Below are 25,831 nucleotides of genomic sequence, written 5' to 3'. Positions count from 1 at the left end.
TACTGTGGAAGGCGAGGGAAAGAGGTAATACTTCCTCTCCTCTTCAACAGATGATGCTTGCAGGGTGAAATGACTTTCCAAGGCCACCAGTATTCTCTGCTTTACGTGGGATGCCTCTACCAACCCACCTACCACCACCTCCTCTCTCCTCTACAAGGATACTATCTGCTTTTGGGCCCTGACCTTTGCCTTCTTGAAGGTCCAAGGAAAGGAGTAACAGAGGCACTGGGAAGAGAGGTAAGGAGAGTAGTCAGGGGAAAGGCCAGGACTCACTTAGTCCATTACCCAGACCGGCATCAGAGAGTTTCCTTCCCAAGCACTACTCACCTCTCTCTCCTGTAACATCGTCCAGTGACTTTCCACGACTCATTCGTAGCTGCCTGAACCCTCAACTCTAGCCACGGCCCCTGCTCTGTACTGTGCAGCCCAGGGAAGCACTTGGGGTTCCTCAGGAGCACATGCCCTCTCGGGCCCCCAGGCCTTTCCCATCTGCTCCTGACCCGAGGCCTCAGCTCTGGCCCTCTCCTATCCAGGCCATCTCCCGCGTGCCTTCTGGCCTCAGTCCCCTCTGCACCAAGGCAATCGATACTCATCTACTGACTATTAGCTTCCTGAGGGCAAGGACTGTGTCTGCTACTTCTGCTTTGGTATGCAGTGCCTGGCTCGCAGGAGATGCTCTATAAACACCTGCTGAATAAATGCACAAACGAAAAGCACTCCTCAGCCCCAGCAGGAATCTTCACTGAGCTGCACACCAGACACAGCTACACTGTTCTCAAGCCAGTGCTGAAGACAGAAAGCGACAAATCCTTCTCTCTCCACACACAGTCCTTAATTTAGGCACAAAAGCACAATGGATCCGACAAGCTCTTCAGAGAGAAAAGCTCATCCCCAGGTTTGCTGGCACACTTGTGACAATTTTAGCTATGGAAAAGACCTGGGTAGGTGTAGGCCAACTGATGTCCTTAATAGTAACGTCCACGATGCCTGAGAGGGTGAGAAGATCTCCGTGGACCCTCACTCCCAACATGACAATGCAGAGATTCACCAGATTCACAGATACACAGAAGTGCTTTAGGTAAAAAGCTAGCCATCATGTTACCTTGGACTTAAAATTACTAACTTATGCCAGAAGCATTTAGATCTCATAAAACTATGAACACTGACCCAAGATGCTCATGCTTCCAGGCAGGCTCTCTGAACTGCCCCGAATGGAATGGTTTCCAAATGCAAGGGACCTGCATCGTCCTTTCTCACCATAACACTGGATAGTGCTCATTTCTTTGGGTGGGGTTTTGTTGCTTTGGTTCCTCTAACACAGCATTACAATGAAAATTCCTATTATGTGTCCTGGTCTTTGTAAAAAATAGCTTTATAACAAACACTTGGTGGAGAAAAAAGCTAGCTTCACGCCCAAAGTTGCTAATAAGTCCTGTGTCGATTCCATGTGCTTATGTACAAGGCTGAAGAAACCCAACAGGCCACCAGAGGTAAGCTGTCTTTCTGATGCTATAAAGACACTGCCTGTAAATGGAATCACGCCTGTGAAATTTCAGTATGATGTTACATAACTTCTGAAAAGAGCCATCCTGCCTTTTCTTTGTGAGATCAAAATTCTCTAATTTCATTTGAAACTCATTTATTTTCTTTCTTCAAAAAGAAAAAAGGCATTAAGGCAAAAATTGTGATGCTATGGTACAGTGGCATGACTACCCACCTGGTTTAATTTCTTTTTCTTGCCTGCATCTCTTCCGATGTTCCACTCTTGGCTAATCAGTGTGGAAATTCTAAGGAACCAGAGGAAAAGGAGAGATTAGATCCAGACATACTCGGAGCTATAAACTGAAATAATCTTTCTGGGAGGACAAGTTTGAACTATCGATTTACATATTAAATATGCACATCTTCTGAGATGGCCAAATGTCCAGGATATACCACACATACAGTCATGTAAGTAAAAGGAAATAAAGTGAAACATATTTGTAGTAGCAAAAACAGGAGACATGACTTAGACATCTGTTAATAGGGGGTTAAATTGTGGTGTCAGTACAATGAGAAACCATACAGTTATTTCAAAGAAGAAAGATTTCATTCTATTGACATGGAAAGATGTACATGCTTGACTGTTAAAAAGTATATTGTAAAATTGCATGTATTATTGTTTTTTAATAAAAATATAAATGATTATTTATGCCTAGGAAAAGTGAAGCATTTGTGTACATACACATTTTTAAAAGTATACATTCTTTATACTTTAAAAGTTTCAAAGGAAACATAGCCAGGCATGGTGGTATATGCCTGTAATCCCATCAACTCAGGGGGCTGAGGCAGGAGGATTCCAAGTTAGAGGCCAGCCTAAGTAACTTAGTGAGGCCCTAAGCAACTTAGTGAGATTTTTGCCTAAAAAAAAAAAGGAAAAAAAAGGGTTGGGGATATAGCTCAGTGGTAAAGCATCCCTGGGTTCAATCCTTAGTATTAAAAACAATTTTTTTTTAATATATGAAGAAAAAGGCAAACAGCAAATTTTATGTGAGACTCAGATTGTGGGAAAAGGAATGAAAGCTTTTCACTTTGCACGTTCTCTCTGTTTTGATTTTAAAAAACTTTTAAAAAGTATGTATAACTTTCAAAATTATTGTACATAATGTTTATGTAAAACTCTATATCCAGTTAACACATCAAGAGATATTTTCAAACAGACTGAGCACGTCTACCACTCAGAAACCCCAGGAACATTCTCCAACAGAAAAGAAACTGGCTCCAGCATGGGAAAGGCCCAGTCTCAACCTCCAGCACCACATATGTGGAAGGAAGGAAGCAAGGAAAAAAACAAAAGGAAACTCAACACAGAAAATAAGACTTTACAATCAACAGTGAGCAAAGAAATTAGCAAACACATTAGTAAATTGTAAAACATATTGATTAAAGCGGCACATAGCAGTGCACACCTATAATGCCAGCTACTTGGGAGGCTGAGGCAAGAGGATAGAAAATTGGCAGCCAGCCTCGGCAACATCATGAGACTCTTCCTCAAAACAAAATAAAACGGGTTGGGGGTGTAGCTCAGTGATAGAACATCCTGGGTTTAATCCCCAGTACCACAAGGAAAAAAAAAAACAAAAAAAAAAAAAACGAGTACTGACTGAAAAAAACAAAGATAATGGGAAAAAAAACAAATTTGACAATATTAAATTTTTGATAATAATATTGAGAATGGAAGAGAGATCAGAGTCAAACTTTTAAGTTCCTTGATGATTCAGGGTAAACATAGAAATGTTATTTTACTTTAGATAATATGCCAAGGATAAAATTAAAAATTTAAAGCTAAAAACAAAAAACAGAAATAGAATGCATAAGTGCCAATCAGTTGGAGAGTTCTTGTGACTCAGTGGAAAAACACTTACTAGCATGTACTAGGCCCTGGGTTTGACCCCACAATGGGAAAAAACTAATTATGCAAAAATGTCCATCTTTTCCAAATGACTACATAATTTTTATTAGATTTCAGTAAGAAAACCAATACATTTGGGGGCACATAACATTAAAGTTCATATGAATAATAAGATTCTTGGAAGACTGGTCAAAAAATAGTCAAGAAAAATAGAGGATTTGTCTTCCAAGACAGTAAAAATTTTACTATAATTATAATGAGAGATAATATATTAACATAAGTATGGACCAACAGATCTGTGAACTAGGAAAACAAGTACAGAAATAGGTACAAGTAAATAAACTTATTTATGAAAAACATGAAATTTTAATGCAAAAGGGAAAAGATGGTTTATTTAAAAAATGGTGCTGACATAACTGCAACAAAGCGGGACCACTGCCTCCTGCTATATAAACACAAATTCCCAAACAACTAGAAGTTCTGGGTTAAATTAATTATAACGAGCAAAGTGTTAGAAGAATACTGAGACGACACTTCTTTAACTTCGAGGTAGAAAAGTTACTTCTGAACAGGTAAGACATCCAGATACCATGAAGAGAAAAACACAAAGCTAAGTTATTTTGTAATAAAAATGCAATCCTTCACAATAAAACATGCAAATGATAGGTTAAAAAATATCTGCAGCACACATGGCATAATTAATAAATAAATATATAAAGTAATTAGTGAGAAAAAGGCAAATAACTCCTATAAACAGGTGAAGGGAATTCACAAAAGAGAAAAATGAAGTAGTCAATTAAGAGGAAACAATATTCAACCTCACTAGACAATAAGCAACTATGGGAAACCATATCCCCCGTTGGCCTTGCCATAAAATAAAACAACAGAGACAGAGGAAGGAAGAGGGAAAGAGAGAGAGAGAGAGAGAGAGAGAGAGAGAAAGAAAGAGAGAGAGAGAGAGAGAGAGAGAGAGAGAGAGAGAGAGTGCAAAGGAAGAGAATAGAAGGAAGAAGGAAGACAATATTTCACACTGGCAAAGATTTAGGAAACTAGAAGTACTCAAACACTGGAGAATATAAGTTACCATGACTCTTGACAAAGTAGGATGGTATTGTCTATTCAATGTCAAATATAAATAACCTTTGACCCAACAATACTAGTTTTAAAAAATGCAATCTTTGGAAATAAAAATTATCAATAGAGTAGGATATGAATATAAAGATATTTAATACAACAATATTTTAGTGGAAAAAAGTGTCTTAGTCTGTTTTCTCCTGCTATCACAGAATTCCTGAGACTGAATAATTTATAAAGAAAAGAGGTTTAATTTGGCTCATAGTTCTGAGTCTGCTCAGTTTCTGGTCAGGGCCTCATGGTGGAGAGCAGACAGGAAGAGGATAAATACTGAAGACATGGAGGGGACAAAGGAGCTGATCTGCTTTATTACAACCTGCTCTAGAAAGAACTAATCCATTCCTATGAAAACCCAGCCTCTGGAGAAGGACATTAATTCCTCTGAAAGGTTCCATTGGCAGACAAATGTCAACATGAATTCTGGCGGGGCAGAGCACATCCCAACCACAGCAGTCAGGTAACGTAAGTATCTGTCAAAGAAGAAATGGTGGAATATACTGTAGTGTACTTCTCCCTCTATAGGCCTAAAGCTATTTAAAGAGTGAATTAGATCCATATCTACTTATGATGTATTATTTAGTGGGGAAAAAAAAAAGCTACAAAGTAATGGATAAAGTATGATCCCATTTTCAACAAAACAAATTACCACATATACACTCAAACCTTATGGCCATTTAAAAAGGAGCCCAGGAGCCCAGGCATGGAAAGATACACAGCAAACCACCAGCACTGGCTATCTCAGAAGGATGGAAATGGGGATGAGAGAGGAGAGATTATAACTTTTTCTTTGAACATCTTCAAATTATTTAGCTCATGACAAGAAACAAAAGATTACTTGAAGGAAAAATTAATAAAGAAATAAAAACAAACCATAATAAAGAAACAAACCTGTTAGAGCAGAGAAAGAAGAGTGGCCAAGTGCCATAACTACCTATTTATCTTCACATGGGATAGGAAGCTGCATTTATTGTCACTTTCTCTTTTGGTCAAAATAGAACAGATCTATTGTTGTTTTGAAAGTTGGAGGCAAAACTAAAAATTAAAAAAGCCAGATTAAAGCATACTTTATTTCCTAAGCATTTGTGACTTTAAAATGGGAAAAAATTCTGTACTTAGGAAAAAAAAAAAAAAGAAATTTCCCCCTTTAATGTCTAAGGCTCCCTCCCTCCTCCACCCGGGACGCTGCGTCCTGGGAAGAGTCCTCTGAATACCAGATGCTCTGGCTTCTGCATGGCAGGAAGCCAGGAATCCCGATAAGAGAAAGGGATTCTTTGCAAATTATTTGGATGAAAGGAAAAAGGAAAGGAAATGATGAAATAAAAGAGAGAGAAAGAAAGGAAAAAAAAAAAAAGAAAGAAAGAAAAGCAGCAGAATAGAATGCGCAGCAAGCTCCCGACCCTCAGCAGCAGCTGCCATCTCAGAGCTACCTCAGCTTTCCCTCGTGGGATGCTTTGCGTTCATCTTTTCTTTCTTTGATAAAAAGTGTTCCATTGAAATAGTAGCGACCCCTCCCCGTTCTAAGGCCTTCCTGTTGCACAAAGCATATTTGCAGCAGGCTCCCCCCGCTTCACCCTTGCTTTCCAATCCACTCTCAACAGCGAATGTCCCCCAGAAAGGCCATGTCTATCTGCAGGCCCTGCCCGATCCTCAGCCTGTCCCAGACCTTGGCCCAGCTGGCCCCCTGGCCTCTCCTGCCTGAGGCCTGTCACCCTTTCCTCTCCCTGCTGGGTTATTCTTCCCGTCCCCTATCTCCACTAGCTCCTGGCATCGCTGCCTCCTCCACATGGTTTAAGCACCTTCTCTTCCAGGAAGCCCCTTGACTACAACCTATTTATGGGTCCTCTGTCACCCAGAGGGTCCTACACAGCCACTGATCCTGGGGAACTTCGTAGAGGGAGGGGCCATGAGGGACCAGGCCTATTTGATTTCACGCCATCCACCTATCACCTTGCCCAGACCCTGGCACATGCCAGGTACCCAATGGATACTGGCTGACCACATGAAAAATTTACTCAGGCGAACTGAAGGCGCAGCTCGAGTGGTCCTGCTTCTCTCCAGCAGGCTCTCCAAGCTCCCGGAGCTCCCCTGGGGCACACTCTCACTGTGTTAAGGTCAGCTGAGTCTTCTTTTCTCTATCAGACTATGAGCAACTTAGAAGTTTTATTTACCTTGATATTCCTACATACTTGCAGAAGCCCTAACGCACAAAGTTTCTTGCTTGTTTGCTTTGTAGTGCTGGAGACTGAACCGGGACCTTGCACATGCTAGGCAAGTGCCTTCCTTCCCACGGAGCCACAGTCCTTCATAACAGCAGATGAACCCCACACTGCAGCAAAGTACCAATGGAGGCTGCAGCCTCTAACCAATCACAGATGGTGCATTCTCTTGCCCAGTGGACCGTAGCACAGAACATGAGCACCTTGGGGATATGCAAATACGTGCAGGACTCTGCCCATGGAGAAATTCAAATTAGAGCTAAACTTGAAATGGAGCAGTAGTGTGTGGGTGAGGGGATGGGAGGCAGGCCCTCACGCAAAAACTAGAGAAGTGAAATTACCGAGTGGTGATTTATTTTGAGTATGTTTTTCTGTACTGTCTAGCTTTCCTTCCTTGAATATGTTCTAATTTTATAATCAGGAAAAAAAAATACAATAAGTGTTATAAAAACAAACCAACAGAAAACCCAGCAGTGATTTTAGACTTCCAAAGTCACCCATTCCTGTTTCCTTACTATGGCTGGGCATTCTGAATTCAGGACCCTCCCAGATGGGGGCCCTGCATTTTGTGAGGAAAAGTTCCTTCCACTGCTCTGAAGTACGGGGAAGGTGCTAGAAGTGGGCACTTTCTGCCGCTGCGGTGGCTTGCAGCCATTCCCAGGGCCAAGCACGGCCAGTCTCCGAGCTCCGGGACTGGAAGAGCCCCTGCCTGGCCTTCGCAGGCCCTCTGCATATTTCTTCTGTGCTGCTTTTCACTGGTGGTGGCCACCACTCGCTCGGCGCCTGTCTTCCTGATGCACCTTGAACTGTGCCAGACTAGAGGCTGCGCTGTCGTCACTCGGCTCCTCCAGCCCACGCTTGGTAGCCGGAGGCCCTGGAGACACATTCATGGAACCGCGGAGAGCACACCTGGGAAGTACCCAACACCACCGGCGCTGGGCCCTGGGACACAGGACTGCGTTAGCCACCAGATACTTCATATCGTTTGTGCCCTGAAGGTCCATCCTTCAGTCCTGAAGAGCAGGGCGGAAGCCAGTCATTTCTTGGAACGTTAACAAGGCTGCTTTCACGGTTGGGAAACGCTGGCTTCCTTGGGTAAGGGCAGGTGCATTCTAGCTGCAATTTAGAGTCACTCAGGATCATAGCTGATGGCAACTTCCAAGACACCCCCCTTCTTGAAGGGGCGAAGGCCCTGTGGAGGGATCTGCATCAGACAGTGAGCTGGGCCTCAGGTCAGGGTTAGTAAATTGCTTCCAGGAACTCCAGATTTTCCACTGTCTCCACTCAGGAATCACTTCTGGCGCCTTGTGAGCTCATCTTGGGAGTTAACTGGGTGAGCTCAACTTCTTGTCACCCACGGCACCTGCCATTAGCCTTTCTTAGGTGGCTGGGCCTGGGCCCACTGGTCCCAGGAGAACAACACCCACTTCTGCTTTTGGCAGGCTGATTTGAAGTTCGGCATCGTTGGAGTGGGTGACAGGAAGCAGCCCTGAGGCTGGATATGAGGAGCCAACACGGCAGCTCCAGGGTCCCTCACAGGGGGTTTCAAAATTGGTGAGTTCAGGGATAACCGCGGTTCCTCTCATAAATGCCACCCTCCAACGGAGCCTGGATGCATGTGTACACTGCTGGCATTCTCTTTCTGGACATTGCAAAACAATAATTCAGAGCCTGTATGTTTGTGCCTTGGAACTAAATGCTAATCTGTGAGCTTTATTCCATTTCATCCACAGTCTACACTGGAGCACGTGTGACCGTGACCCTGGCCTGTGTGGTGAGCTGATCTGTCCAGGCTCTCTCAGCCAGGAGGTGGGGCGGACAGAGCTTCTATCGGTCTCTTCCCGGAGTTCTTCTTGAACCCTAGTTGAAAAATCTGACACTGCCAGCAGTCAATCCTAGCATCACAAAGACCCACAGGGCTCAGGGGGCAGGCAGCAGACCAGACAGCACTTCAGACCAGGCAGGGGACTGACACCCAGGTGATGAGCCAGAGGACACACCCGCCGAAGGCCTAGACCCAAACCAGCTCAACCTTCTTTCTGTAGCAGAGACACTGAGCTCCAGGAAGCTGATGGAGAGAAGGCAGAACAGCATGGTGGAAAGTTCAAGGGTGGCAGGGACAGCCAGCTCTCCCTGGGTACCCCAGCTCTGTCAGCTGCTAGCGTGAGACGCTGGCAGGACGCTTCGCCTCTCTGTGCCTGTTTTCATGTAAAATATCTCACTCACTGCATTAAGATTTAAAGGAGTCAGCATGCAAGGTGCCCAGGCCTGTACGTGGCTTGTTTCATGAAGATAAAAAGCCAAGTAAGAGCTCAGGACAAGTTAGTCCCTTCTACAACCTGTCTCCACTCCCAAGATGGCCCAAACTCATGCTGGGGTGGTGTGTGTTGGGAAAGCGCACTTTACAGCACTGACTCTGACAGCACAGAACACGAAACCAAGGCCACCCTCATCTGTCCGCCCCTGGCCTCTGGCAGAGACCACTCAGGCCAGGGGCCATCCTTCAGGCATCAGCTGCTCACCACCACCTTAGGAAGAAGGATGACTAGATTATTCAGAGTCTCAAGATCAATCCTAGGGAGCTGGAGTGGTCCAGCTTCCAGCTGCCAGGGTCCATGGCTGGTTCCATGGCAGCAATGGACCATCTTAAGTGGGCTTCGCCCCTGGGAAGACTGCAGCTCTAAGATACGCCACAGGGCTGTGAGCCCCTCCTGCTACCCCAGGACCTTATTCAAACAAATAGTTTCTAAATAACATATCCTCCAAAGATTAGGGTCTATGAGCCCTGGCTGGGGTGTAGCTCAGTGGCAGAGTGCCTGCCCAGCATGAGCAGGCCCTGGGTTCCATCCCTGGCACCACAGAACAAACAAAAAACCCACCAAGATAAAGAGCCTTTAAATTCACAAGACCTGGCACCTGGGAAATTCAAAATCCAAGACCTGACCCTTACTTTTGTTTGCACCTGGCTCTGTGTCCCACCCCGCCCCCCAGCAGCATGGTGGCACGTCTAGGTTAAAGAAGGGGGCAGGGAGCAAACAAAGGTTTCCCCTCCTTTTCTCCTTCTCTCTTACCAAACGAAAATTCAGGATTAAAATCTACGATTAGATTAACACTGAGCTGTGCCTAATCTGTACCCATGTGCCAGGCTTTCTATGAGGCCCTGGGCCACAGGGATGAACTAGACAGACACACAGAGAAGGAGCCTGTGATCTAGTGGAGACACAGGGAATTAAAGTCAGGCAAATTATTATGTAAATGCAGTTCAGGCACACTCTAGGATGGAATTCAGATAATACGGGAACATAGCTGTGGACATTCAGCCCCAGTCAGGGGGTTGGGGATGATAATACGGAGGATCTGGTGTGGTCTCAACGGTTGGACATAACATAGGACCCACCACTTAGGAGGTGCTGTCACCTCCTAACATTAGGTGATTCATGTCATGTTAGTTCTTCCTGTCTCCTCTTTATCCAAGTGTGCATGCTTGTGTGCACACACACATACACACACCACTGAGACTTTTCCTTCTCTTTCTTTGGCAACACCAAACCTGAATACAACCATTAAAAACTCAGTCCTAACTTCATACTGTCTGTTTTTTCTCCTCTAATTGCCAATTACAGGCACCAATTTTTAGTCACTCTGGATTACTGAAAACCTAGGGAGCTTTGCTCTCAAAGCCATAAGGATCTGCTTCAAGGGGAAAGAAAAATGGATGGGTCATTCTAAACTGAATTTGAAAACATCAAGATCTAGTTCTGTCCCCTCATTTTGGCACAAATGAGGAAACTGAGGTCCAGAGACTGTGAAATGCTCACCCAGGGTCACACAGTTCTAGTGTGTGGCAGCCAGTCTGCCTGCTTGCTCTCTCTCTCTCTTCATTTTAATGGTGATGGGGATCAAACCCAGGTACTTGCTCAGGCTCAGCAAGTGCTCTACCACTGAGCTATGTCCCAGTCCTTTTTTTTTTGTTGTTATTCAAAGCTGAGATCTTTCCCCTTTAACTACAGCTTTCCAAGTATACCTAACCTCCTAACAGGGGAGATGGACCACAGCACCCTATTATCATCTAAAGCCACCTGAGAACCCTCAGCTCAGGGCCCCAACCAGGAAGGGACCTAGGGCAACAGGGACCCCCCCCTGCACAGAGTTGCTTGTTGAAAATCCTAAAACAGACACCAGTAAATAGAATGCCTAAGGGCTTACATGTTCTGTTTATTTTCTAGGCATAAACAGCAAATTTTAAAAAGGAAGCAATAAAAAGATCACAAAGCCAAAGTTAAAGTTTCCACTCCTTTCCACCTGGGAGTTCTCCCACACAGCTACTGTGGGACGCGATGAGATGATTCAGAAGTCTAACCAAGTCTGTATCTAAAATTTAACTTAATCAATTTTATATTTGTGAGGAGAAGATTCCAGGGAATTTTTACTTTCAGAGACATTTATTTCTAGAACATGTACAATGTTTTGTAACACCTTTGTAATCAGAAAAAAATTAAAGTTTACAAACTTCAATTTCAGAGGCAGGATTTACTTTGTCATATTTGGGGTAAGCTGCTGCTGTTAGGCTTGGGATACTGTCAAAGTTCTTTGGGTGAAAAAGTAAACCAGCATCTGAACAGAGCCCATCTGGGAGGCTCAGGGCTGTGGCTCCAGCCCCAGGCAGTTTCCAGAAAGCTACAATTTTCAGAGCAAGCTCACATATATCGTAATATAAAAATAGACCCTTTGTGACCAACAGGCTGGAAAGCAAGCTCTCCAGAGAGCTCGGCTTCTCCCTGGAGGTGGGGAGAGGAGGGAGTACGACTCTACTTACGGGAGCAAAGTTCCTCCAAGTGCAGAGGTCCCAGGTAGAAGTGGAGGTGGAATGAAGAAACCAAGATTGAGAAGGCGCAATCCAGACCCAGGGTGCAGGCAGGAGTCTCTGCCGTCTCCCGGTATCTCCTAAATGAAAAGCACTCCGAGGTTTCAGTGGGCGTTTCCCACGTCTCCGGCCAGCTAAGTCCCCATTTGCTGTGATCCAATGCTCTGCCTGATGATGTCAGCAGCTTCACTCACTCGCTCAGTTTCCACCTCTTAGTCCACGGGGGAGATCCATTTCCTCTGCACAATGAACCAGGGGGCTGTAACCACATCCCAGGCTGGTCACATTTGCTGAACATCCTTCCTTCAATTTTCCACCCTGAGGCCCTAGTGACAAAAGGCTTCCTATCTACTCACTCAGTCAGGGCTCAGTGTAAATCCTCTGCTTATTAGTCACTGCCGACTGGGGGCCATCTCGTCTGCTTTGTTGTGTTCTAATTCATTTCTTTGGTGTATAATATGCCAGTTGGAGAGGAACCTTCACCCCACACCACAACTGTCGTTTTTCTCTCTGTTCAGTTCTTCAAGTCACTGAATTTCTCCAGAGCTTCCTAGGAATGTGCACAGTGCATGCGTTTGTCCTTTAGTAGGGAGATGACACGTCTCTAGGAAAGCACTGATATTTTGTCTGGGGAACTCAGTTTGGGGGTTGGTCACACCCCCAACTGGATGAATGGCCTCAAGCAAATCCTCCCCCTCTCTGGACCTCAGTTTCCTCATCAGTAAAATGATGGTGTGGTGTCCTCACCTTTTGAAATCCCACGACTGAAAACCATGAACTGCTGAGCCCATCAACAAACGCATCCCAAGGCATTTTGACCACAGGCTAATTAGTCCAAGCTGCCTGGCTCTGCTGGCTCTTTAAGACCCCTTACGATGAAGCCGAAAAGTTTTTCTGGGAGAAAACCCTAAAGAATTCATTGAATGAAGCCAGTCATGGTAGATCCCAGGGACTCAGGAGGCTGGGGCAGAAGGATTCCAAGTTCTAGGCCAGCTTTGGCAATTCAGCAAGACCCTGTCTCAAAATAAAAAATTAAAAAGGACTGGGGATGTAGCTCAGTGGTAGAGTGCCCCTGGGTTCAATCCCCAGTACCCAAGGGGAGGGAAAAAAGAATTCCCTGAATGAGCCCCAGGGGACACGAAAAGAGGCAGCATAAACTACTAGATAAGATAAACAAGAACAAGGAAGGGAACTTAAATATCCTTGGGGATCAATGAGGAACAATAACGTCTTGCATTTGCAGGGTGCTCCACAATGAAGACGTGCAAACCCTCTTTCTCGGGTGCAAGGGGAAGCCATAAGGCACACACAGTGCTCCTGAGCCTCAATCGGAAGCCAGAGATGTGCACCTGGGTCCTGGGGGACTTACCACCCTAAACTTCAGTTCTCTTAACTGTGAACTATAATACCAATGCTGTCATTCTAGGATTGTGAGAATTAAAAAATACATGTAAGGGGAATGAAAGTATTTGGTACATACTTAGCATTAAATAGATGCTAGCTCTCATTTGCGCACATAATCTTGTCTGATTCTCATAACACTGCCAGGAGAATCTGGGACGAAGGGTCTGCATTATTACTCTCTCCTGGACAGGAAGATGGAACACAGAGAAGTGACATGCCCAAGGTTACACAACTCAAAACCAGAAAGTTGGCATTAAAAATGGAGACTGTTCATTCTTGGCTAAGTCAGCACACAGGCCCCACACCTGCCAATGCTATTTCTCGAAATGACTACTCTATTCTGCCTGGTAAAGGAAACACTTCAGGCCACCAGGTCAGAAGGGGCATTTACTTGCTTTCCTATCAAAACACTGAAACAACTCTGGCTGCAAATGCTTCGCCCCAAAAGGGGCAGATCTGATCGGTTAATGCTATTTGTGGGTGGGAAGTTTGGACTCCATTGGGAAAGCAGCTCTTTACAGGCAGGGGCAAGGCAGGCACTGTGCAACTTAACAAGAATTTTAATTAGTTCACAGAAAGTCTTGATGATTATCAGAAAAAGTCCAAGCAAACAGGCTCCATTAGGAGGGTGCTTTCCAATCTGAAGGTTCTGGAACAAGTTGGAGGACTGTGGTGGAATAAAACCACCAGCATGCAAAATCCCTGGAGAGCAGTAGTTAGCAGCTCTGAAAGAGCTGAGTTCCTGCTGGTCCCTGGACTTCCTCTAGCTGTGGATGACCTTGGGCAAGTAGTTCAATGTCTTTATGCCTTGGCTGGCAAGGCAAGATGGGAATAACAGCATTTACCCTTGAAGGTTCTGTCTGGATGAAGTGCCCAGCACATACTATAAGTTCAAAAACACTTGGAAAAATACACTGCAATATCTTAATGGTAAAGACATTATTTTCTAATTCTGACTCAGTTTCGCCATCCTCTGCCCTGATGATGATGTGACACGGTAATAAAGTCAAGGATTCTGGAAAGTCAGAAGAAAGGCCCCTATTTCTGCAGAACAGCAGGCTGAGCAATGAACAAAAGCCCACTCAGAGCTGTGAGGCCTGTTCTCAGAAGCAACACTCAGCCTGGAGAGACTGGAGGCTGGGGCCATTGTTTGCCTATGCCTTTATTCCAGAAGTCTGAGTGGGCGTCAGGAAAGGAAGCTGGGCTCTTGGGATGGGTCAGTTTGCTGACATCACCATCCGTGCTTTGAATCATGTTTTGTTAGCTGGGCAAAAATAAAAGTAAGGAGCCCATTCATAAAATGCCATCATTTTCTTCAACACGTACTTTGTGACACTTGCCTTGCAGCTTGAATAATTCTACATCTGTGTCAGAATGTGTGAGGAGAGGACCCTAAGGACACCCACATCCACAGGCACAGTCATTTTGCATCACAACTGATGACAGTGGATACACTGTGTGCACTGGGGCCTCCCTTGCTCTGTTCAGCCTTCTGCAAATGCCATCTAATCCCTGCTGGTGATCAGGTACAGGAGCCATGGATAATATTCACATCTGAACGGCGGTGGCAATGGATGCATGAAGTGTGCCCATGCTGCACGAAGGCCCACAGGATAAGCAGCAGGCCAGGCCTGGATCCCCAACCCCCTTGGGCTAGTGCCTCTTAAAGGGCTTCCCAGCAGGGACCCCTGGCTTGCTCCACAGACCACAGCAGGCTCCATCTGAGAACTGGAGGAACTAGAGGAAACTTTGGCTGCCGACATGTGCGCAACTGTTCTGAGAGCTCAGACAGCCCCTCCATCACAAAGTTCTGTGCCCACCCGGCACCCAGTCTGGAAGGGCTCCCTCCCTCCCCTGAATTTCCTTAGTATCTCCTCTGAATTTCTTAGTATCTGTTTCCCTTTTAAAAAGAAATGTATCCTTTTCTCCTCTGAGGCGTATTTATTCCTGGGCAGGGCTTATTCCTTTCCTAGACTGAGCTTCTTAAGGAAAGGATCTATGTCTAAATTTAGTCGCATTTTGTACACGAGACATTTATTAACATGGAAATACATAAACAAAAATAAAAACCTTTTCCTGAATGTTTACATATGCCAGGTAACAGTCTAACTGCCTCATATAAATTACCTCACTTAGGGGGCTGGGGTTGTGGCTCACTGGTAGAGCGCTCTTCTAGCATGTGTGAGGCCCTGGATTTAATCCTCAGCACCACATAAAAATAAAATAAAGGTACTATGTTCACCTGCAAATAAAACAAAATTAAAAAAAAAAAAAAGATCCATCAGTAAAAAAAAAATTTTTTTTTAAATGACCTCACCTAATCTCCATAGGCTCCCATGAGGGAGGTCCATTGTTACCTCCGTTGACACATGAGGACAGTCCAGGTACAGATCAGCTGAATCACGTGCAGCTAGGAACTAGTGGTATCTCTTGAAAGGAATGGATGAGTGAATAAATTCTGGCTACAACTACCCACTCTCCTAGTCCAGGAGGCCATTGTAAAATGCAATCAGCTCTTCACGCCATCGAAGGCAGGTTACAGTTGTGACATTTCAAATTCACTTAGCCACTATGCCAGAAAGCTAGGAAGCCCACGCTTTTCCTAGACAATTGAAAAGAATACTGAGATTTATAAATAAAATATTTTTTATCTTTTCCAATTATTTTTCTATTTGCAATCATAATTGCTTATTGCAAAAAAAAAAAAAGAAAAAAGAAACTACAGAATAGTAAAAAAGGAACGAAAATCATGCATCATTTCACCACCCACATAAACTGGGTCACTTCCTAGTGTGCAGCTCTAGAGAAGGAACCACACTTACACTCAAAATAGTGTTTTGAAATCAGAAACTTGAAAATCAAGTTTCTGGAGGGGGAGAGGGAGACAGTCGACCCCACTAAAGATGACACAGACATGTTTGATAAGTTCATTTGGGTTTTGGAGTTTACCTGGCTGCTTTTTCTTTGGGGTATGATGTTCTAAGGCTCCACTTCCTGGTCCCCTCTGAACTGCTAATGCAGTGTGTCCAACGGACAGCAGGTGAGGTAAGCAGGAGGGACAGCTGGCAGGAGAAGGGAAGCCTGACCCAGTGAGCATGCTCCTACAAAACGGATCCACACTGTTCCACCCTGACCTCTTAGCCTTTGATGGAACCATTTCCCTCCAATTAGAGACAGGCTTCAGATTGGGGCAACTGCTGGAGAGACAGACTGCCACTTGAGCTAATTCTGCACAATCAGAAAGTCTTTGATTAGTACAACTAAAGAGAACATGTATGTCATGGTTTGGATGTGAGGTGTTCCCCAGAAGCTCACGTGTAAGACAATGCAGGAAGATTCAGAGAAGAAATGATTGGGTTATGAAAGCCTTAAGCCAATCAGTGAATTAATCACCTGATGGGATTAACTGAATGGTAACTGAGGGCAGGTGGGGGTGTGGCTGGAGGGGTAGGGCATTAGGGGGTGTGGCTTTGGGTTTTATATTTTGTATCTGGCAAGTGGAGTCTCTTCTGCTTCCTGATCAACCTGTGAGCTGTTTCCCTCTGCCACACTCTTCCACCATGATGTCCTCCCTCACCTGGAGCCCTGAGGAATGAAGTCAGCCTTCTATGAACTAAGGCCTCTGAAGCTGTGAGCCCTCAAATAAACTTTTCCTTCTTTAAAATTGTTCTGGTCAGTCCTTTAGTCACAGTAGCAAAAAAGCTGACTAAAACAGTGTAGTCTCCTCCTTTTAGATTGAGGAATGACAGCCCAGAGAAAGCAAGGGACTTTCCTGAGGCCACAAAGCCTGGTACCCTAATAGTTGGAAGGCCTTCTATAGGTTTGAGGTTCTCATTTGCCACTGTACATTGAAATTTGAATCTGATCAGCCCTTCCCTCTTGTTTAGGTTAATCAGATCTCAGATCAGGTGTCACTTAGTGAGGTCTCTCTGAGCCTCTTAGCTCCCCATGCTTGCTGTCTCCTGGCACCTCTGTGTCTCCTCCGATAACCCTTAGCATACGTACTATAGGCACATGCTCACCAGACTATGAGCTCCACAAGTCGACCTGTCTCCCTGGTCCTCTGATATGTCTAGTCTAAGTGCCTAGAATAAAATCGGGCATAGAACAGGAGACTCCATAATCATCTTCTAAACGTGCACACACTTGCACACACATACATCCTAGAAGTCCAAGCTTGAGGAGGTAAAATAATAGTTTACTTTAAAAAAAAAAAAAAAAAGCACCACATCTTCTAAACTACAAATCAGGTCTTCCCTCCAGGGGACGACCATTAGAGAAGGGGTTTCATTTCAAATAAATTCTGCAAGACAGAAAAAGTTCATAGCAGCATGATGACAGAAGCTGAGGTTCACAGCACTGGGTCAGGAAAGCACCACTGGGAATGGGAAACAAACGGCTGTGTGGAACCCTAGGGAGGTGGCGGAAAGGGGGGAGAGGACTGAGGAGCGGGACGGAAAATTAAGGGATCCACGGAAGGCCCTGTGCCAGCCAGCCCTCCCCACAGGGCCTGCAGCTCACAGAAGGGCTGGAAGCTGTGCAGAACCACAGGCAAAGACAGAAGGCTCTTCAAATACACTGAATGAGAAGCCTGGGTGAGCGGGTGCTTCTAGCAAGACAGGCCTCCTTTTTGTGACATCTGAAGGGCCCTCAGTCTAACTGCTGGCCTGGCTCATGTCCCCTACCACAGGATAGAGAGGGCTTCCAGTAGCTTTCCAGGGGAGAGGCCTATGGGGTAGGCAACCAATTCTACAGGAAACCAAGTCTATCCCCCAAAATGACTCTTTCATTATTGATTATGAGGGGCCAAAAGAATGTATCACAAGACATCTGAAGAAAACCGCCAGCATGACCAAGACTGAACTGAAAGAAAACAGTCTCCATGAAGGAAAAGAAAATTTGGACAAATGAGAAGCTTAAAAAAACTCTCATGCCTTTAGAGATTCTGAAGACATTATCTCCTAATTGTGCAGATTTCAAAAGGAAAAAATCCTAACAGTTTCCAGAAGTACAAACAAATTGCTTCAAAAATGAGATCCTGGGAATTAACAATATGAAAACTGAAATTAACAAGCCAGTAGAAGAACTGGGAAATAAGAAAAGGAAATCTTCCACAATATAGGGGAAAAGTACTCAGAGTTATAAGGATCTTGATATAAAGCAACAATGGAGGAAGTTCAACGTGACACTGAAAAGGAATTCCAGGGAGAAGAGGGGACAATAGGAAATTATCGAAGAACTCATGAGGAAAGAGTAAAGGAAGACCTAATTTCTCAAACTGAAAAGTCTAAATCCTAACTGTGCAGATTTCAAAAGAAAAAAAAAAAAAAAAAAAACCTAAGTTTCCAGAGAGGCAAGTAGTTTCAAAAGTAAAGAACTGGAATGTTCAACTTCTTCCCAGTAACTGTGCCTGAAGACAACAGAGCAATGCTTTCCATGAGGAAAGTTCAAAAGAAAATGTGTGGAACTCAGAATTCTATACTTAAGCAGGGCACACCTGTAATCCCTATGGCTCAGGAGGCTGAAGCAGGGGGATCACAAGTTCAAAGCCAGCCTCTGCAACTTAGTGAGACCTGTCTCAAACTAAAATATAAAAAAGGGCTGGGGATGAGGCTCTGGTTCAGTGTCCTGGGTCCAATTCCCAGTACCAAGAAAAGAAAGAATTCTATACTCAACTAGGCAAGATAAGGACAAGGACACTGCAGACATGCAGGGACTGAGAACGAGAGGGCCGCCGGGTACTGCATCTCAGCGAGCACCTGGAGAACACTTCCATGAGGGTTCAGCCTCAGAGAGCAGGACGGGAAGAACCCAGGTGCAACCAGAGGAAGACGCAAGGAATGCCCAGGGGTGTAGAATGACTCTGGGAGCTGAGCTGGGCCACAGGCCTGGAAAGGAGCAGTCTAATTAGAGCAGGAGGACAAGCAGGCTCCAAGAGAAAGAACTGACTGCCTCTCCAGACCCAGGGTTGATGAAACACTATTGGAAGTCTAAGAGAAAGAGTGAAAAGACTGAGCAGCAAGGAGAAAGGAAACCGAGCTTGTTAGAATAAGCACTGCGAAGGCCAAGAAAAACACACATAAAGCACAGAGAAGTAATTAGTATGTTACTGACTCCACAGTAAATAATATTTGCAATGTCATAACACTGTAAAACACTGCATGCTAATTTATCTGGAAACTGTGAAACTGGGAGAAAAGGGAAAGGAGACAGTGAGTGTGGCTGTACATTTATAAAAAGCCAAAGCCTCACATGTCGCAGATGTCTGAAACTGACAAGTAAAGAAAGAGCAATATCACCAAGCAGGGTGGCACACACTTGTAATCCCAGCTACTTGGGAGGCTGAGGCTGGAGGATCACAAGTTTGAGGCCAGCTTGGGTAATTTAGTGAGACCCTGTCTCAAAAAAAAAGAGAAGAAAAAAGAAAGATGTGTATAGAAATGTATAGTCCTTGTTTGGATCTAACTGGAACAAAACAATATTTAAGCTAATTGGAGACCTTTGCTAGTAATAAAGGATTTTTAATGATTTTATGTCTGATGATAATATAGTTAATGCAAAAGAAAAAAAATTGGGGAGGACTGGATGTAGCACTAGTCTGCCCCATCATGAGGCCCTAGGTTCCATCCACAGCACTGCAAATAAAGGGAGGTAATGTAATTTAGAGAAAGGGAGGAACCTTTCAAAGAAGTGAAGGCAGACACACAAACTGGCTGCCTCAGGGTGGAGGCGGGTAAGGAGACCGAGGCCTGGAGCTGGACTCATCGGTGGGTTTTTTTTTGTTTGTTTTGTTTTTGTTTTATAGTTTTTGTTTACAAATCATGTTCATGTATTCCTTGGATTTTTAAAGCTTCCCTATTATCATCAGTTATTACGGTCAGCTTTTATAAGGGCTTTTTTTTGCTGATTCCAATATTTACGATCTGAATGTTTCTTCAGAATCCTGAATCCCCTGAGTATCTCCACGCTAAGCGTAATAATTGCTGCTTCTGCCACTTAACTATTGGGTGTCACGTCAGTACTTCACATATGTCATTTCTAATCCCTTACAACACTCTTGCAAGGCCGGTACTGACATTCCCACTTTACAGATACAGAGATGGAGGCTGAGTGACATTAGCATGTGCTTATTTCACAGAGTAGGTGGCCAGGCCCAGGAGACCAGCTTGCCAGCCCTCTCCACTACCCACATTCCTCTAGCTTGGTATAGTCCCGGAAGCACTTTTGAATTTTCTCATCAATCCCTCCAAACAGGAGAAATAGGACTACCCTCACTTGACAAATCAAGAAACCAAAGAAAAGTCATGTAACCTGCCCAATCCAGGCTTCCTGATCCTCGGTCCAGTATTCCTTCTACTGACCCTTATCATCTGTCCCCTCAATACCAAAATGTCCAATTATTCATAACCTCCTCGAGGCCCTTTGACACAAGACTCACTGTAAGTGAATGGAGCTGAAGCAGGAATGCACACAGTTATTTTTTCCAAAGGAAATCTAGCAATAAACCAAGGAATGTCCTCAGTTGCTCTGTCAGCATTTTGCCCAAGTGCTCAAAGGGGCTCTGGAAACGTCCGCAGCCGGCCGCCTGGCATGCAGCACATGGGCTGCTGGCACAGGCAGCCCACGGAGGTTCCCGCAACCAGTGCCCCTCTTTTTGGCTTCAAAAGAAAGAAAACGAGCCATGCGTGCTCCTGCCCTGAAAAGACAACGTCTGTGCCTCCTAAATCTACTTCCGTCAACAGCCACGTGGCCCCAGGCTGTTAATGGTTGCCAGGAATCTGAGCTCGGCACTGCTGTAGCACAGAGGAGGGTTCATAAAGCTCTACGAGCAGCTGGGCAGGAGGGGGAACCAAAAATGGGAAATGACATGGGGGAACACCTGACCCCTGGTCGCTCAAGTCCTCGCCAGTTGGCTGCTCTGCCTGGAAGAGGATGGGCCCAAGATTTGGGCACAAGCGCCTTAAGCTGGTGGGGATGCTGCTCCAGCCCGTTCTGCATGTGCACGAGCCAAGCAGCAGCCAGGGGGAAGAGGCTGTTTACTTGAGTTCAGACTATTTATAGCACCAGCAATCTGCACATATTTGGATGACAAATCTCTGGGCTTCAAGTGAGCGCTGCTTTGCTCCTGGACAATTTCACCAAACACATTCCCTCCCCACGCCACCCCCGGGCCCCTTGCTAACACATGTTGCCCTCGGGATGTTTTATTTAAGCTGCTGAGTTTTAAAAGATTATAAAAAGAAATCACATTTTAAAAGCATGTGACTTTGAATCCATTTATCTACGCATTTGAACTACGTATTTTCTTTAAGGTTTCAATCAGAAATTAAATTCTGATACGTGTATATTCTTTAAAAATATACAACTATTCCATAAATGAACAAAACAGTACCTGAGTCAAGTCTGGAATTCAACACGTACTGAGCTGTAATGAGGCCGCGCCTGCTCAGGACCCACATGGAAAATGTTCCTATGGCACAGCTTACGTGGGATGATAAACGGCTCTCAAAAGGTCCTCAGACAATACGGAATCAGGCACGCGTTCCACACGAACAGCACAAGCCTCATCATCTACGGATCCTAGGGCAGAAGCAGTTGGAGTGCATGGGCTGGACAGCGTCCCCTGCCCTCACTGCATGCCACACCGAAGGGCTGGACTAGGCCCAACAGATGTGCAGGCCTATTTGGTCTTAACTCACAAAAGGTGGTAGAACCTTGCCAATGAATTTGTTTGGAAAAACCAGCCCACCTCTAAAAGCTGCCTTGTTTTCATAGCGAAGCAGTGTCAGGCACACTCAGGCACTAATTCTGAAGAGAAAAAAATCGTCGTTCACCAGCACGAAGATTGGCAAAAATGCTTCAGGTCTGCAGCCCTGTCACACAATGCAGACACAGAGAGCACGGCCAGCGAGTTCGGAGCAAGGTGGATAGTGTCTCAGTGATGCCGGAGATGCTGGGTGACTGGTCTAGGGAGAGGGAGCAGAGGGACTCCTCAGGAGCACTGCCTTGTTTTCTGATCTTTCTCCTTGCTAATAAGGTTCATTATGAATAAAGACAAATGGAAAGGTCCCTAAGGCAATCTTTCTAGGACCTTACCTTTTATAGAATAGTGCCAGTGAGGGTGAAGGAAAGCAGCATGTCTACACATACTCAGAGGGAATGGAAATGGTTTTAAAGTCTTCTGCAGGTCAGCTTGCCAATACTGTACTGACCTAAATAAATAAATTAATAAAATGAAAGGGTAGTCTGGGAATTGAACCCAGAGCCTTGGACACGCAAAGCACACACACTACCATTTTTTAGGTAGGAATTCAGGGATGCCAAGATGGCAGAGGGAGGGTACAGGGAAATGCCACTGGAGGACAAGACAGGGAGATGAGTCATCCTGTCCCTGTTTACAAAAAGTCTCATTACCATGACAACTGCCACCACTGAGGACTTATTCCATGATAATGCTTTCAACAGGTCAGTATTCTAACATTACCAATGGGGGTAAAGTGGACAGTATTCTAATTAAATTTCTAAAGTAACCAAAGGAGGAAATTGGACACTATTCTATTCTAAAGTGCTATCTTAAGGTAAGCAAAGGGAGCCAATGGGATAAGGTCTTCATTCGGTCTGTATAGGGAAGTGAATGCCTCAGCTCAGCAGAGAAAACACTGATTTCCAGACATGGAAGCCTTGAGCCTCTGTCTCTCTCTATCTGGCCATTCTGCTCTACCCTCTAGAGTGCTAATTTTACCTTCACCTTCAAGAAGTCTGTACTTGGCCTGTGATTTCTATGTACCTTGCTCAATTCTTTGTTCAGGACACCAAGAATCTGGACCCCAACTAGACACCCCTGCCTATAACATACTGAGCTATATTCCCCAGAGACCATAATTACTATCTCTTTTGGTACTGGGGATGGAACCCAGGGCCTCACACATGGTGGGCAAATACTCAACCCTGAGCTACATCCCCAGCCCAGTATGTAACCTTTGGTCTCATGATTCTATTTCTAGAAATTCTAGGAATATAAGATATCCTTATCATTCAGACATTAGATAAAATATGTCTTCAGAAGGACTTCTAACCCACCCATCCACCTGTTACATCACTTTATCTGTGTAACACTGCCAGCTTTCTCGTTCATTCATTTACTGCCAGTATCTCACCGCTACCTCCTCATCTCACATTAAAATGTCAACTCGTAAGAGCAGAGAGTGTTCTTCCTATGTACTGGACACTGGCCAAGGAGACTGCATGCATCATCTCATTTAATCCCTGCAGCTACATGAGGTTTCTGTAGTATCCCACTTCATTTCATGTTTTGTTGGTCCTGGGGATTGAACCCAGGGACACTCTACCATTGATCTACACCCCCAGCCCTTTAAAATTTATTTGGAGAGACAGGGTCTTGCTAAATTGCCAAGGCTGGCCTCATGAGCAATCTTCCTGCCTCTGCCAGTGATTACAGGTGTGCACCACTGCATCCAGCTGTTGTCCCATTTTAGAGCTGGACAAACAGACACAGTTTAAATTTAGTGAGTGCCCAGTAAGTGGCCGCTGGGAAAAAAACAGTAGTGTGCTTGACTATAAAGCCCATGCTCCTAAATATCTTTCTTGAAATGAAGCAAAAACTTCAAATGTGCACACTTTTTGATGAAGCAATTTTAGTTGTGGAAATTTATCACAGAGATAATCAGACAAAAGCACACAGTTAGATACACCTTACTTTTTCCATATTGCTTATAATAGTAAATATGAACAATATGTTTAATCAAGTCACCAGTTAACCAGAAGCCTCAAGTTTACATTTTGGTAAAATAGTAGCCTCCTCAGAGACTCTGTGAGACTTTACTGAAAGAGTGCTCATGCCTGACTCATAGTCCATATTTTATTGTAAATGTTGATGCACTTAAATCCCTAGGAGGGTCTCAATACACCAAATCACCAACAGAGAATATCTCTGAGCAGTGGGATTAGAGAGATTGTTTCATCAACTAAATTGTGTACGTCCATGCTACCCTAATTTTAATAACATGCACATTAGTGTCATATGCACCAAAAATAAAGATACCATAGGCAGACATGTGGTATATGCCCATAATCCCAGCTTCTCAGGAGGCTGAGACAGGAGGATCACATGTTCAAGGACTAGCACAGACAACTTAATGAGACACTGTCTCAAAACAGAACAAAAAGGGCTGAGGATGTGGCTCAGTGGTGAACTACCTACCTAGCAAGGGAAAGGCCCTGGATTTAATCCCCAGTACGATAAAAAGTAAAATAAAGATATTACTCTTGAAAAAAAGAAGATGAAGGAACTTAAGCAAAGGAGGAAACAATTTAGGGAACAGTGACAGAAACCAGTTTAGTAAATCTCAAAATAAAAATGTTCCTCCTCTTGTTCTACGTAAGAACGAGATCTCCAATGTGCATATAGGTTCTGCTCCATTGTAAAGGCCAATGTTCACAGTGAAGGATATTTTTAATAAAAATATAGGCAGAATTTCTTAAGATGGTTTTGTGAAATCTGAGATATTAAAACATATACAAACAAAAAGTTCTTCATAATCATATCTGCCTTCTAAACAGAGAAGCTCCTGTCAAATGGACGGCACTTTTGGCTGCTGATTGCCTTTTTTTGGTTGAGCATGCAAAAAAATAACAAATAAAAGCTGGGAGTTAAGTAGCTCTGCACAATACAGAAAGAAGAACTGAATTCCAGAGGAAAACTATAAGTTATAGAAGAAGGGATAGCCAGGCATAGCAGCACAAGACAGTAATTCCAGTTTCTCAGGGGGATTGAAAGTTTGAGGCCAGTCTGAACAACTTAGCAAGGCCCTGTCTCAAAAACTTAAAAAGGGGTTAGGGGTGTATGTAGCTCAGTGGTAGAACACTCACCCAGTGCTGGGTTTAATCCCCTGTACCATCACCTAAAAAAAAAAGGAGAGAGGGAGAGAGCGAGCAAGCATGTGCATGTGTGCGCACATACACATGTGCCAAGGAGACATGAAAATAATAAAAGTCTGGATTTCTGGGATCTCCAAATCATCAGCAAAGCTGACAACCTCTTCTTGGGACCTCTTTTGGAGGACCTCCTTCCTGGGACCTCCCTTCTACTTATTTTCCAGGGAGCAGGGCTTTATTCTGCAACACAGAGGAAACGTGCTCACCCACTTGCCGCAGACAAACTGGTGTGACTCAGGTACTGGCCAGCAGTGCCCCTTGTGGACCCCATGCAGGGTTCTAAAGACAACCCAGAGCCTGAAAATTCTGAGCTTTCTTCCCATAAACACACCCACATCATTATTTACAGAATTCACTTTTATACTGGTATCAAAAATTATACTAAACATTTATCACTAAACTAACTTGATTATATTTTTCCCTCTTAAATTTCTTTGCTAAATATCTTCACTGTCCTGACGACTTCTGCTTCTTATTTTCTTGGTGCATACTGCGTGCGTCCTTGTCCTTCTTTAGGGTTTCTGCACATCTCTTGGCACCTCGAGTGATTCTGCTCAGATTCACTCTCCAGTCTAGGCTGCATGCTGGCTTTCTGGACCTCAGACACCAGACGTCGGGATTTATGGCCGCTCCTTTCTCTTGCTGGTTCCTCGTGGGGATCGCCACGGTGTTCTCCCTCACTTCCTCCTCTGCTATGTGAGGCCTGCATCTCGGGGCAAAGCAAGGGAAGAAAGAATGTGCTTGAGATCTGGAAAACAATCAGATTTCCAGCCTCACACAGCAGGGGAGGAAGTGAGGGAGAAAAGCCTGGCAATTCCTTCTACTTTCATCTTTGTATCTTTCTGTCCTATCTGCATGTTTCTACAT

The 25,831-nt window shown here is 44.5% G+C and overlaps 1 protein-coding gene across 8 annotated transcripts in view; it reads right to left on the bottom strand.

The window, feature by feature from the left end:
• PKIG (cAMP-dependent protein kinase inhibitor gamma) overlaps positions 1–25,831 on the bottom strand; it is a 90,503-nt gene that overhangs the window by 23,885 nt on the left and 40,787 nt on the right. For 5 of the 8 annotated variants that reach the window (XM_079126953.1, XM_079126949.1, XM_079126947.1 and 2 more), the window contains one exon: positions 1,718–1,787. The gene's annotated coding sequence lies outside the window, so the exon portion shown is untranslated. Of the gene's footprint in view, positions 1–1,717; positions 1,788–11,557; positions 11,809–25,831 lie in introns of those variants that run through there. The other 3 variants (XM_079126952.1, XM_079126951.1, XM_079126946.1) reach the window with 3 other exon arrangements.

The sequence above is a fragment of the Sciurus vulgaris genome (assembly GCF_902686455.1).
Source record: "Sciurus vulgaris genome assembly, chromosome: 2".
In the NCBI taxonomy this organism is placed as follows: domain Eukaryota; kingdom Metazoa; phylum Chordata; class Mammalia; order Rodentia; family Sciuridae; genus Sciurus; species Sciurus vulgaris.
Note: the sequence above shows the minus strand (reverse complement) of the source record. Positions and strands in the feature narration are given on the sequence as shown.